Source organism: Temnothorax americanus, unplaced genomic scaffold (genome assembly GCF_048541705.1).
Source record: "Temnothorax americanus isolate GAGA-0224 unplaced genomic scaffold, ASM4854170v1 Scaffold8, whole genome shotgun sequence".
Classification (NCBI taxonomy): Eukaryota; Metazoa; Arthropoda; class Insecta; order Hymenoptera; family Formicidae; genus Temnothorax; species Temnothorax americanus.
Genome location: NW_027509802.1, coordinates 756,084 through 769,383, shown reverse-complemented (window position 1 = coordinate 769,383; position 13,300 = coordinate 756,084). Strand labels below are relative to the sequence as shown.

At 41.8% G+C, this 13,300-nt stretch overlaps 1 protein-coding gene and 1 long non-coding RNA gene across 3 annotated transcripts in view; one reads left to right on the top strand and one right to left on the bottom strand.

Annotated features, from left to right (window-relative positions):
• Positions 1-13,300, top strand: part of Cph (BCL11 transcription factor chronophage) — a 154,481-nt gene that overhangs the window by 8,543 nt on the left and 132,638 nt on the right. The gene's annotated exons all lie outside the window — the stretch shown is intronic.
• Positions 2,706-13,300, bottom strand: part of LOC143907360 (uncharacterized) — a 91,411-nt gene continuing 80,816 nt past the window's right edge. Inside the window, exon 3 of the long non-coding RNA XR_013259835.1 lies at positions 2,706-5,305. This is a non-coding gene — a long non-coding RNA (uncharacterized LOC143907360). The remainder of the gene's footprint in view (positions 5,306-13,300) is intronic.

Sequence of the window (13,300 nt, the reverse complement as noted above, 5' to 3'; positions counted from 1 at the left end):
AAAGAGAGATGACGAAAATAAGCGAGCTGCAGAGAGAGACTCTGGTACTCTCTCCGTCGTGCTGCTTAAAATTCATAAGGCGCTCTGTTTACTTACTAAAGATACGCGGCTTGCCCCCGTCGCACCCCAATCCCGTATCCCTCATGGTGGCCCATGCGCCACCCCCGCGCTTTGGCGACGCCACGCGAGCGCCGTGCTTTATCGCGGAAAATAAAATTATTGGTTGCACTTTTCTCTACGCGAACGGCTATGGAGCGGGCATGTTCGCGCCGTTCCTTTTTTCGTGTTGTCACGAGAGAATCTCGAGGCGTGAATTTTTCCGCGACGTTTAAACCATGCAAGAAGGCTCTCTGAACGCCGCGTTCGTCCTCCCTCCCTCACCGGATATATTCGTCAAACTGAAAGGAATCTCGCATGTGTTCGCATTAATATGAATGATAGCGGAACGATTCTAATTCGCTTTTCTTTGTTAATAAAAATAATCTGCTAACCTTTCTTAAAATTTTTCCAAAAAAAAAAAAAACAAACAACTTCGGAATTGATCAAGATTATGGTCGGGGAATAGCTTGTTATTTATTGATACAATCACAAATATAACTATTGTGTTGCTTGGCGTAAATTCTTACAAAATTTTAAAGTTAACCTTAGCTCGCCACATTCCGGTCTAGTGGACCGTTAAACGTTTTTCGGTATTCTAGTTTTCACATGATAACATAAAATTTTCTAGTTTTCTTACAATAAATTCAATTTAAACTCAAATTATTTTCTTGGCCTGATATTACCATAAACCTCTTCAGACTCCGTATATTTCCAATTTCTAATACATTACAAGCTTAAGGATATTAATTAGAAAATGACAGTGCGACAAAGCCGAGTGGTCTCACAGATCGGAGTGTGGTGAATTAATGATTCGAAAAGAAGTGTGGCTAGCTAGGGTTGAAAGTCTTCGATATGTTTATTTGCATATTTATTATAACGTTTTATAGCCTCGGGTCACGCGCGTGAGTCAATGAGAAGAAACAATCAAAATGTCAACCCCAGTTTTTTCCATTAGCCGGCATTACCCATTAGTTACTTTTTACCCTCGTTTCGGCCGCGAGAGTTGCGAAGGATCCAAAGGCCTGTTAATTAGCACGGGGCGAGGGCGCGATTATGAACGCCGCTTCGATCGGCGTCAGCGGCGCGCGCCGACAGTAAATCAGCTGCCGCCGCGGGCGACCTTGCGGGCAAAGAAGAGGAAAAGTCGTTCAAGGCTGAGGAGAGAGAGATCGGCGCTACTTGAAGAACTCGGAAGGTGGGCGATGGAAACGAGATAGTCGTCTGATTATGTCGGACGAATTTTCTCAACGGTCTTGCTCGTTGTCGACAATGCCGTTACGCATATACTTCTTCCGGATATCAGCGAGCGTGTGGCTGTGTGTATACACGCGCGTGTAATATGTATGTGTATGTGTGTGTGTGTGTGTGAGTGTGGCTTCACTCACACCCACTCTGCCGCGTTATAATCTCGTTGCTCCCAGCGACGTCGAATAAAGTACTTCCCGGTACTGCCGGTAACACGAGGCACCAACTATTAACTCATTAGTCGAAGTTCTTCGTATTATCGCATTCTCTTTGAGAGACCGCGCCGGTGTTCCCGTACTTACGGCACCGTACGGTCTTACCCGTCGGGTGGATTGGATCGGGCGTTTGAGGAAGACGGAAGTGGAAACAGAAAGGGAAAGAGAAAGGTACGGTAAAGGGGGGAGAAGGACGGCGTACGTGATGGGTGAAAGGAGGGTGGGTGGTGGTGTGCGTTGCGGATGGTAGAAGCAGTGACGCCGTGCTCACAGAGTTGAGATGGAAAGCTGTGGGTGACGGGGGGAGGGGGAGGGTGGGGTAGCCGGAGGAAGAGACGGGCGATGTGGGTGGTCGGCGCGGCGGTAGAGCGTATAGGTAGCGGTAAGGGTTGGTGTGGCACGTAAGGATGGTGGCAGCCTCGTGGAAGAGGGCAGGGGGCGCGTCGCGGAGGGTGGTGGGCCGGAGAAAGGGTAGTGGGCGAGCGCGCGATAGTGGTTGCACGCTCGGCATTGTTTCGAACAGGCGTGTACACGTACATACATCTATTTGGCACATAGGTAAAGCATCTTAGAGACCGCGTAGAAGGGAACTACGGCAGCGCGGCTCCGTAGAGCCGGAGAAAGGGTTGAGGCGGGAAGGGGGGTAATGGTGGGCGCGAGGACTAGAAAGGGAGGACGACGTGAGTATAGAGTAGCAGAAGCAGAAGCAGAAGCAGAAGCAGAAGCAGTAGCTGCGGCAACGGCGGTGGCAACAGCCAGCCAGCCAGCCATCTTGCCACAAACTTGACTCGACCAATCAGCGTCGAGGCTGTGGTCACCGTTGTACCTTCGCCCCCCCTTTCCCTCCCACGTCCTGCTGCTTTTCCCTCTTGGCTTGGGATTCCCTCCGTTCCTCTCGCGACGTGGCTCTTCCTCGCCGCTACTCGCTCTCCTCTCGAGGTCTCTTCTTCCTCGGGTAGGTCTGCAACAGCCTCCGTAGCAGCACCTGCCAGCCAACCCTTTAATTCTAATCAATTTATTCTTGCGCGAGATCCCAACCCCTCGTGCAAGCGTATCCTCGTAAGCGCGACCGAACCTCAAGATCTCACCCCCCTAAACCCCCCTACTCGCTACTGATGCCTCTGCCCCGCACCCCCCGCTGCCGCCACTCCACTCGAACGATCCTGCTACATCCGATAACGGAACGCCGTTATTCGACCGTTCGGGACTCTCCCGGTAACCGGTTAAATAATTAGCGTGGGGAGATTAATCGCCGGGAGTTAAGTTAAGGCTGCGCGTTAACGACCCTCTCGTGACCCACACCTGTGCACTAGCGGGACATTCTCGGGGTCGAGTCCAACTTTGGGGGCTTTTAGTTTCTCGTAATTCAAAAACTCGGACGGGGTATGCTGTAAATAAATCCATAATCAATTCGTGTTCGAACTACCTCTGATAAATTGCCTCTCTTGAAAGACATACGCCGCAAAAGACTCTAAGCAAAGTAATGGTCACATGGACAAGTTTCTTAATTGCGTTTATTCGTAATAGTACTGCTAATTTATTCACCAAAGCAGTACCAAAGTAACACGTTCGAGATTCTTTTTATCATATCTATAATAATATAAAACGCACGAGAAACCGAACAACGACGTACGTTGATATTCATTTTAACGTGATTCATTATAATGTACATGCGATATCTATTACGCGGAGCTTACGAGCAAAAATAACTGCGAAACTTCGTACTAGGTCGCGAAGGGCTAATGATGAACGTAAGTTAGAGCAGCATATGTGGATGGTATAAATAATTCGATCGATCCGGATCCCAACGCGATGGCTGAAGTTTACGCGTGCTTACGTTTGCAGGAGTTCGTCGGTGCTTGCATAATTTAGTTAATGGCTCGTAGACTAATGGTTAAAGTCCATGCTTAAGCGTCGTACCAAGAACCCTTCCCCCTTAAGAATTCGCCTCGGGATTTCATATAGTTGCCTTCTCATGTTCCAATTTACGGTGTTTCGTTAAGTTACTTTCACTATTCGACGTCAATAGCGCGCGCTAAAATGTGCCATAAATGAATGCTTTTTAAAATATCGCTAAAATGATAATGTCTAAAAATAATCCTATAATCAGATAAAGAAATCTGCATCTGGGAAGAAATGTATATTAAAGCAAGAACGATTTAAAAAAAAAAGACATAACTGAGAAAGTAATTTATAAATAAAGATATGTACACCATCCACATTCGCTAATATAATACGTTAATAGTATGCACATCACGGAAACGGCGATAAATCTGTTTCGCGAGCGAGGCGAGAGCGTCGCGTACGATGTGTCACCCGGGAGAAAGTGCAAAAATATATCTCTTTTATCGTCGTCGATATATCGGCCGTAAGTATTGTACGGTCGCGGCGGCGGTGATAAAGCTGTCTCAAATAAATCGGGAACGTCGGCCTGATTACACATCGTTCCGCGGGACTGGCAGAGAATAAGCGCGGCTTAACGACAGATCTCCGATCCGATCGCGGGAAGCGGCACAATCGTCCCATCCGATCACTTTCCTTTTTCTTCTTATGCACGCTGGCGGCGTATTCGCGATGCCTGATCGAGTGGCGGGGATTCCGGGCCGACGGCGAAGGAATAGACGGGAAGCACGATTTATTTATGCCGGTGATTGGGAGAATCGGGGAACCGAGGGCTTCTCCTTTGCATTAATACCGGAGGGCCCTCCGTAGGATGGCTTCCGTTCCTATGATTCTGACACCATCGCGCGCATCGGGTCTCATTTTGCCGCGCGAAGGGAAGCCCGTACCTCTCGAAAACCGCGAGGATCGTTTAACTTCACACATTTCTGAGATATTGAGCTACAAACGGAAACATAAACATCATTTTTTTATACGATATTTTGCGCGAAGTAAAGAATATATGTGTGTACAGCGATTGTTATATGTCGTTTACATAAATAACCCGAGAAATACAAGAGTCCGCGTTAACGTTTGAGTTCACGTTTTGCAATCCTGTTTGGTAACCTGAATATCTTGAACAGAAGAACGTGAACCTGTCGGCATTTCTCAAACTCGTTATAATAAGCGACGCGTGCACGTGAAACAAGTTTATTACCCTTTAAGAGTTTCTAAGCAGTCTCGACACCCCGAGAAGGGGTTGCTCGCGAGGTCTTAAGTTCTTGACACTTTAACCTGTCGAGAAAAAGTACCTTAATTTTCCTCCGGAATTTGCCGAAGCTGAAATTTGCCATTCGCGCCAGATTACACACTTAAGGATGGTGTGGCGAACAATTCTTTTGCTCATATATCTCACACACATTCACCGAAAATATTTAATTAAAGAAATTTAGGTACCTACTCAATATTTAGTAGTAATAATTTGCTAAAGATTACCGTAAATAGATAATTGTGAATATTTAATAGGGCGTATTTTTTTTTGAAAGACTATTAATAAGGAATTAATTATCTTCGTAATAGTATAATGGTCTTCAGGATCATGCCTAACGAAAACTGTCGTTGAAAATTGCATTAAACGTGCGCGATTAATAACGAATGAGCAATCGACCGCAAACGAGAATACTTAATTGGCGCTCGTGATAATTATATCGCAGACACGCTGAGTGCCTAACATTAACGGTCTTCGAAATCGGCCGTCTGCCATCCGAAATAACTCCAAGTTCAACAATGTGTTCCACACTCATGTTCGTACTTGTGCGCCGATCGTCGTGTCGCATAATTGGTCTCATCTCTCGTTGGATAGCAAACTGAAACAAAAACGAAAAAGAGAGTAAGAGAAGATGAGAACGCGCGAGTTAATAAAGCCGTGAGCGAGTGTGCTCTTAAAATTCGCGCAAAACTACTTAATAAAGCAAATGAATGTGTGGTTCTTTTGACTGTTTGACGGGCGAAATATGGACGGGGGGAGAAGTCGCGATTAATCCGCGAAGAGCAAACTGGGGTGGCAACGGTGTGTGGTGTGGAGAACAGCGGGAGGAAAAAGAGTAAAAACATAGACACAGGAGCGCGCGAGGAGTAGTCGATCTTTTTCTCGGTGGGGGGGAGGGGAGGGTAGATCTCACCGACATGCTGCGCGACACAACGATGACGACGTCGACGACGACGACGACGACGACGACGACGACGACGACGACGACGACGACGACGACGACGACGACGACGACGACGACGACGACGACGACGACGACGACGACGACGACGACGACGACGGGTCGAGTGGTTTTCAAGCTAATAAAAAAATTGCCCCGCCGCATGAAACCCGACGACGTATAAAACGTCGCTGAGTACGACTCACCCTCCCGTCGCAGCCGTTGTCGCTGTTGCTGCTGCTGCTGTTGCTCCTCCGGCTCGCCCACCCCCGCGCAAAAAAGGGGAGAAATGCATGGAGTCGACACCCTTTCGGTCTGCTTTTATTTATTTAGGCGAAGAGTTAGACTGCATTCATTTATTTATTAGACTGCTATCTCGTCTCTTAAGACGTTGAAATATTTTCTCAGGTGGCATATGAACAACCAAATTGTGAATAAATAAACTTTTACTTATTGATAGTAATGAATTGCTTAAAAAATATTTAAAATTATGCGTAAAATAAATGAAATATCATGGATACAGTATTTTTAATAACATGTGTAAAGAATAATAATTATTAAAAGCAATTGTAAAGAATTAAAATTGCAAATAAACATGAGAATTATATCGATTTTCCAAATTCTTATAACACTAATAAATGTTACTTGTATGTGTATTTTTGATAGTACTTTAAAATTGGATAATGATATTACTTCGAAAATGTGTTCGTCTGATATAACTTGTCAACGAAAATTGAACAATGATATTACTCCAAAAATGTGTTCATGATTTATTACAACAGAAAGAAATGTGTCAAAAATCGAATGTATTCTTGAGATGTTAATCATCAAATTTTTCGAAGTAAACGCGAACAACTGACATTTGTAAGTAAGAAAGGTCAATATTATATCTTTTTCCTTTTCTGGCCGTTACATTGGCAATAGTGCAGCGCTTTCTCTTCTAATTAAGAAATCTTGACGTTGTGAACGAGCTAGAAAACGAAGAGAAATCACTCAGATGGATAAGTAAGTTCTAATTTTAGCTTTTTTTTCCAAGTACAACCTGGTTGCTAATTAAAAGCAGTTCACAAGATTTTTTTTAAGTTGCGCCTATTCTGCTTGCAATAGTCTCTGCATCCCTTTCCTCATTTTCCTTCATCATTTCTTTCTCTTTTATTTTTTTTCGTTTTTCTTTCTTTGCATTAATCTCTCTCTATTTTTCCTCCCCGATATTTCCGCACTCTACTTTTCTCCCTCACTCCATCCGTTCAAGTATTCCTGCTCGCTTTTTCCAGCTTCCTGGCACGGCGCTGGCAGGTCGGCTTAATTATCGTTCGAGTGTTCTTTAAAGAGTAAATTACACGCTCGATATTTACCGCGAGCTTTTCACTTTCGTCGTGTCTTTCGTCGCGTCGTTTTCTTTTTCCCGTTTTGCTTCGCGGCTGCGCTTCTTGATGTATTCAAGGAATAAAAAAGACAGTGAATGGAAGAAGCGAGTTGTTCACTAACGTCATTTCTTTTATATCATGTTTGCGTTGCGTAACGATTTTAGCATTCTTCCCTCGGTTCTTGGTCCTGTTTTCATGCGTGTATTCTCCTTACATTGAAAAAAGAAACATGATCAATTTCAAAAAATATAATCGAGTTTCTTATTTCTCGTAATAGATGTTTCTCTTGCTCTAAATTGTAATAATGAATTCTGAAACTTATCTTTTCAGGTCACTAACAATTTTCGAGTTAAATATTTAGCAAATTAAGTTTTTGAACTGTTAATAAATGAAAAAAATTTTTTACCTAAAATTAAATAATTTTATCTCTAAAAGTATTTTAATACAATCTTCTCTATATCTGATCTAGCTAATCTGTCACGTTATTCAGTTATTATAAAAAGTAAATGTTTTCTTACATATTTACATATTACATGTAGATATTTATACAGATATTCTCCATATATTTATATTTTACATGCAACTTGCATTTCTGCAATTCTTATGCATTTCGGGTGACTTGAAGACAGGAAAAGTCGGGAATAAAAGAGAGATCTATTCAAACTGTGCCTAGACGACTAAGAATAGCGATTTGTATCGGAAAAAGAATTTTCCTAGTGAGACTAGCAAGTTAAGAAAGCCAGTTCTCCAAGGAAGGTCCTTTTATCATTTTTCCTGTAACAGTTATACTGTTAAGTAAGACAATAAGGAAGAAGAGAAGAAAGTATTTTATTTTTGCAAAAATAATCCAATATTTTTACACTCACGATAAATTGTTATGCTTATAATTTGTACATTTTTATGCGAGCACCGAAAATTTTATTACTACCTCACGAAGCACAAACAATTAATTATTTTCATTTGCTGAAATTAATTGTAATTTAATTTCAATAGAAGACCAGTCAAAACAAAAAAATTTCCAAAAAATAATTAGTGGAAAAAAATTAATTTTTAGCATTTTTTACTTAATTATAGGTATACGTTTTATCCCTTCCGCGAACATTACAGAAAAAGGTGCGCAAAGAGGCGCGAGCGCAAAACGTGGCTGAGCAAAAAAAATCGACGTTCATTACCGCTCGTTTTGAGCCACGAGGCGGGAAAATGCGGGCGTCTCAGGGTACTTAAACATCGCGTTTTCTATGCTCGAAACGCGAGGCAAGTTGCACTTTCATCTTGAGCTCAATTCAAAGTAGAAAGGAACCGACTCGTGATGTTCATTCTTTACGCAGAATTACGAAAAAATTTGTCACGTGTTTACTCAGCAAAGTACGTTTTATCTCCTTCTGTGTATTTCATTATAAGATAGAATAAATATATTGTTATATATCTATTAATATGTACTTATTAAGCACTGAAACATATCTCTCCGCCGTTATTAATAATAAACAATAGATACATAACGCTAAGAGTGCATAAAAGTTTAATGTTAGCTTTATAAAAAATATTTTTATTATTTATGACAATACTGAAGTCGTTTCAACAGCTAAAACACATTTTTAATACATTTTATTGTTAAAAATAATCCTTTATATTAAAATAGTGACAATGATCTCCTTTTTAATAGTCATATCATATTAAAAATTGATTAATTACATGAAATGACATAAAACAATCTCTAAAACATTGAAAATTCACGTGTGCATTAAAAGACATTTATATCTTCGATACTCGCAATCAATAGTCGAAATCCTAGTCTCGTCGACATCGGGAGTATGGTTCTAATGTACTTTATTTCGCATATCTCTTCACCTAAAAAATAAAGCAGTTACTGTGTAAGGATCAGGCGAATTTCCAATTCCCTCCCCCCTTAACAGCTACGGGATCTCTTGGTTCTTCGTATTTTCTTCCTCCCCCATTCGATTTTCTACCATTTCCCGATTGTCCGTTTCCCCCTCATCTCGTCCATTTCCATCAGTCTCCAGTGACGTTTATACTTTAGAGAACGGACCCGGGGGCTGTACGGGGCCGAGTTAAGGGGGTGGTCGTGATCGAGTGGGTGCCAGAGACGGGAGTGAGAAAAGATGCGGGAGAAATAGGGAGGAAGAGGAGAAGGAGGAGGAGAAGGTGGCAAGGAAAACGGAGTAGAGGAAGGAGAAGTAAAAAGGGGGAGTACGAGAAAAGGGGGTGGTAACGGCCACCACGGTCGGAAGCGAAGCAACCCTCGAGAAGGGTCTTCCTCTGATATATTGCCTCACCCGCAACCCTCACGCGCCCTAAACCATCCCTTATAGCCGCCATCTTGAAGGACTCCCCTTACCTGCTCTATTTCTCTCTCTGTCCCTTTCTCACCCTTTCTATCGCACTCACCCCCTCGGTTTTACTCCTTCTCATCCCCGGACTGCGGCCTGCACTCACCCGCCCACCTACGATCGAAAATCCCGTTAGACTTATACGGGCTTAGCCCGTCCATTTTGACGACGGGCTGCGTGCCACCCTTCACCAGCCACCCTCCGGTTCTTACGGAATTCCGTAGGGCTTTTTTTTCTCTCGCTGCGCTGTCGAAGCATCCGCTGCTGTTTTCCAAATACGCCAAATATTTCTTGGAGTTACATTTCACGTTCGTAATTGTGTAGAGTTTTCTCTCAATAAGGATGCAACTTTCAATAAGGTTGCTTTGTCAATTAATTGTAATTAGTAGTTATCGTATTAACCGATGATACTTCTACCAGTGCATTTAACTGTGTAAGCGAATAGAAAAAGAATTGACTTTACAAGAGAATTAATCAATTTTTGATATATATTATAAATTTCGTAATTATTATAATTTGTAGGAATGCTAATTTTTTACAAAAACCTGTAATAGACATAAAAATTCATAATAAACATATTATTATAATAGAAATTGAAAAGCAATTTCTGTGCTACGTATTCTATATTTCTATCGCATTCTCATTATCCAAGATTACCAACTCTAATCTTACACTGCTATAATTTTAGTAAACAGACGATTTAAAAATTTTAAAAATTAAGAAGTTAAATAGAATTTCTCGCGCTATTTTACTTTACCCCGTTTAATGTTACACGAAACAGTCGTTCTATTTTGCAACGCCGCTCGACTTTTAGTGCCGATTTTTAGTCCCACGCCAAAGATACGACCATTATTCAGTAGTCTGAATATGTTGCACAGTCAATGTACAAGAGCTCCATTTTGATTGCGCCGGGGGCCACTCCGAGTCACCCTTACACTCATCGCCGCGAGAATTCATGAGATCTCGCGCGCGCAGAATGGGTGGGTGTTTCCGGTTTATTCCCGGAATTCCGCTGTGAAGGGTGATCGCGCCAACAACGCACCCCGTGAAGAATCCCTCTTATGACCGCGCGGGGCCCATCGGTCCATGTAACAATTGTAGAAGGGCGAACTGCATTTTTCGGAAGCCTCGCGTGTTCGCGGCGAGGTTTCACCCTCCCGGCGGGCGCTACAAGGGGTGCACTTCGCATTCTAGTACATTGTCGTGGGATTTGATTATGCAAAGCGGCAGTCTCCTTCTTAGTCCGTTTCCACTTTTTCTCTCGATACGTTTTACCGTATCTCGTTTCGCGCTGCCATTTATGCTAGATGATGGTAATTTCTTAGCTCTATACCACTTTCGTTCATTAATACCGATTATTTAATTTTTAACATTAAAAATAAATTTGAAAATTTTATTAACGTGATCTCTGATAGCTTAGCACTGAAGATATATTTGAAAAGAACGTCCTTTTCAATCACTTTAACATGTGAAGGTTTTGCGAGCATGTCATATGCATAAACGAGTATTGGTTTTCATCATTCAACAATTTTTCATATACTTATTTAACTACCAAGTAATATGTATAGCTATAAATAATAATAATAAATTTAAAATTAAATGTAGAATAATGTGCTTGGTTCTCTTTTTAGGCTTTTTATTTTGTAACGGCAGACGAGACACACTTCTTTCTGTAATTTTCACTGCAGTCTGAAACGACGCGGCAAACACCCGCTGTCATTTTAAAAGCGCGGCTGTACACTTTATATCGAAGCAACTTCTTGTCGCAATCATAAATCTTTCCGGGCTCGCGACGAGGTACTAAACAAAGCGTTCTTCCGACATCATATTATTCAGAAGTAATAACCAACGCGCGTTTCGAAGTATCGCCGATGAAATACTTCATCTTTCGACGTTTCTTCTTCGCGTTTGTCTGTCCGAAGATCGCTCCGGTCCGGCCGGAAATGGATTTTCTTCTACAGCATTCGGTCATTACTTCCGGCAGGACGAAAGTCAATTTCCATAACGGCGCCGGTGTCTCCGCAAGAATATATTGCGGGAAGAATTTCTGCTTGCGCGGAGACTCATTATTTAAAATAAACTATATTTAATATTCTCAATTAGACGCTCTATTTGCTTCTATATCACCAATATAGTTCGCAAAATTTATAAAAGTATTATGAGAATATTCATAATCAAAATTCAGTATGAAATACAAATTGCCCAAATTGGCGCCACAGATAAATTTATTCAAAATTTATGAACTTTTTTTTATTTATTATTTATCAAACACAGAAATAGGCAGAAAAAGGCTTGGTACATAATATAACATGTAGATCAATATTTTTTCCGTTGGCACTGTGATCGTGGCACCATCGAAGGTATTATTTCACATTTTTGCCATTTTCCTTTTTCATTATTCTTGGTTATAACGCAAAATTGATCGAAGTCCTCTGAGGTAACCGGTAAACCTCGAGCCTAGGTACCTGTAGGTGGTATATACGTCACTAGATTTGCATACTGTCGTTTCTCGATTGTCGCGGATAACGCACCATCGAAAACTGCATTCGAAAGAATGAGAAATAAAAAAGAAAAAGGCGGATAAAGCTCAAGAGACAGGAGAATTGATAAAACAAAAAACAAAATCGAATATCTATAATTGAAAATGACGCTTTTAAGTAAAAAGTAAAATTATTTTTATATCGTAAAATAATTTATATGATGCCTTAAATTAATACGTGTTGCAAAAAGTTGCATGTACATTCATGAAAATATTCATAACGTGCAAAGTAAATGTAGGAAATATTGTTTTTGTACGCTTTCCTCTCTCTCTCTCTGTCTCTTTCTCTCTCTCAACACATTGTTTAAAAGTGTCGAGAAAATTATTTTAAGATTTTTATCTTTGGTATTCACAACTATTTAATGTCAAGCATTTAGTTTCAGAATAACAATTTGCTTTCTATTTTATTCTTAACTTGAATTTTAAATAAAACTGTATTGTCATCGTCATTAGAATTCCATGTGTTGCCTGCATTTATATATTTTTACGTAAAATTTTATTAACATTAGCTGAATTCGTATAAAACATGCTTAACTTCTCATCTACTGCAGCGCAGTAAAATAAAGTTTTGATCTCACTTTATTGAAGCTCTTATTGCAGAAATAAAGATCGTTATATCGTGCGTAACATTAAGTAACGGTATAATTCGTGGATTCACGTCATCCGGGGTTTAATCCGGGTCCAAGTAACCCTTGGTTACATCGACGAATTTGAATTTTATTATCGAATCTCGATTGTTGTAGATTGTACGCAAATGCAAGTGTCGAAAAACGTGCGCTTGGCAAATGAGGAAAACAGAGAGGGAAACAAAGCTACAGCGCGAGCGGAGAGAGAGAGAGAGAGAGAGAGAAAAGAGAGAAGGAAACCGAGAAAGGCGGCAACGAGAGAATGGAAAAGGCGATGTATATAATTTGGGTCCCCGATGGCAGCTGCGTGGGTCCCGATATGCAAAAAAGGGGTTGCCGCACGGAATTAGAATATCCTCGCGGTCTCATTTGAATTTCAATCTCGACGGCGTGGCGCGCGGACACTTTTCGGCGCGGTGCTTTCACCCCTTGGGGGCCCCCGGACCGCGGGTTATCTGCCTGCCTACCTAGAACGTCCTCAGGTAAGAGACGGGAAAGGGTTGCGAGATCGTGAGCGGCAGCGGAGTGAGGAGAGATCGGAAAAAAAGGAGAGCACGCGAGCCGTGTGCCCTATTAAAAATCGGGCACGTCTACCTGGCGCAGAAATACCGGGTTACGACGAGAGTGCGCGAACGCACCTCATTAGAGTCGCGCTAAACGTTAAATCCGGCGCACCAAGAGTTTTTCCTCCCCTCTTGCCCTGTTGGATTTCCCGCTTCGTTCCTGATGCGGAATAGCGTCATGTATCGTTCTATTATGATCACAATGCAGAA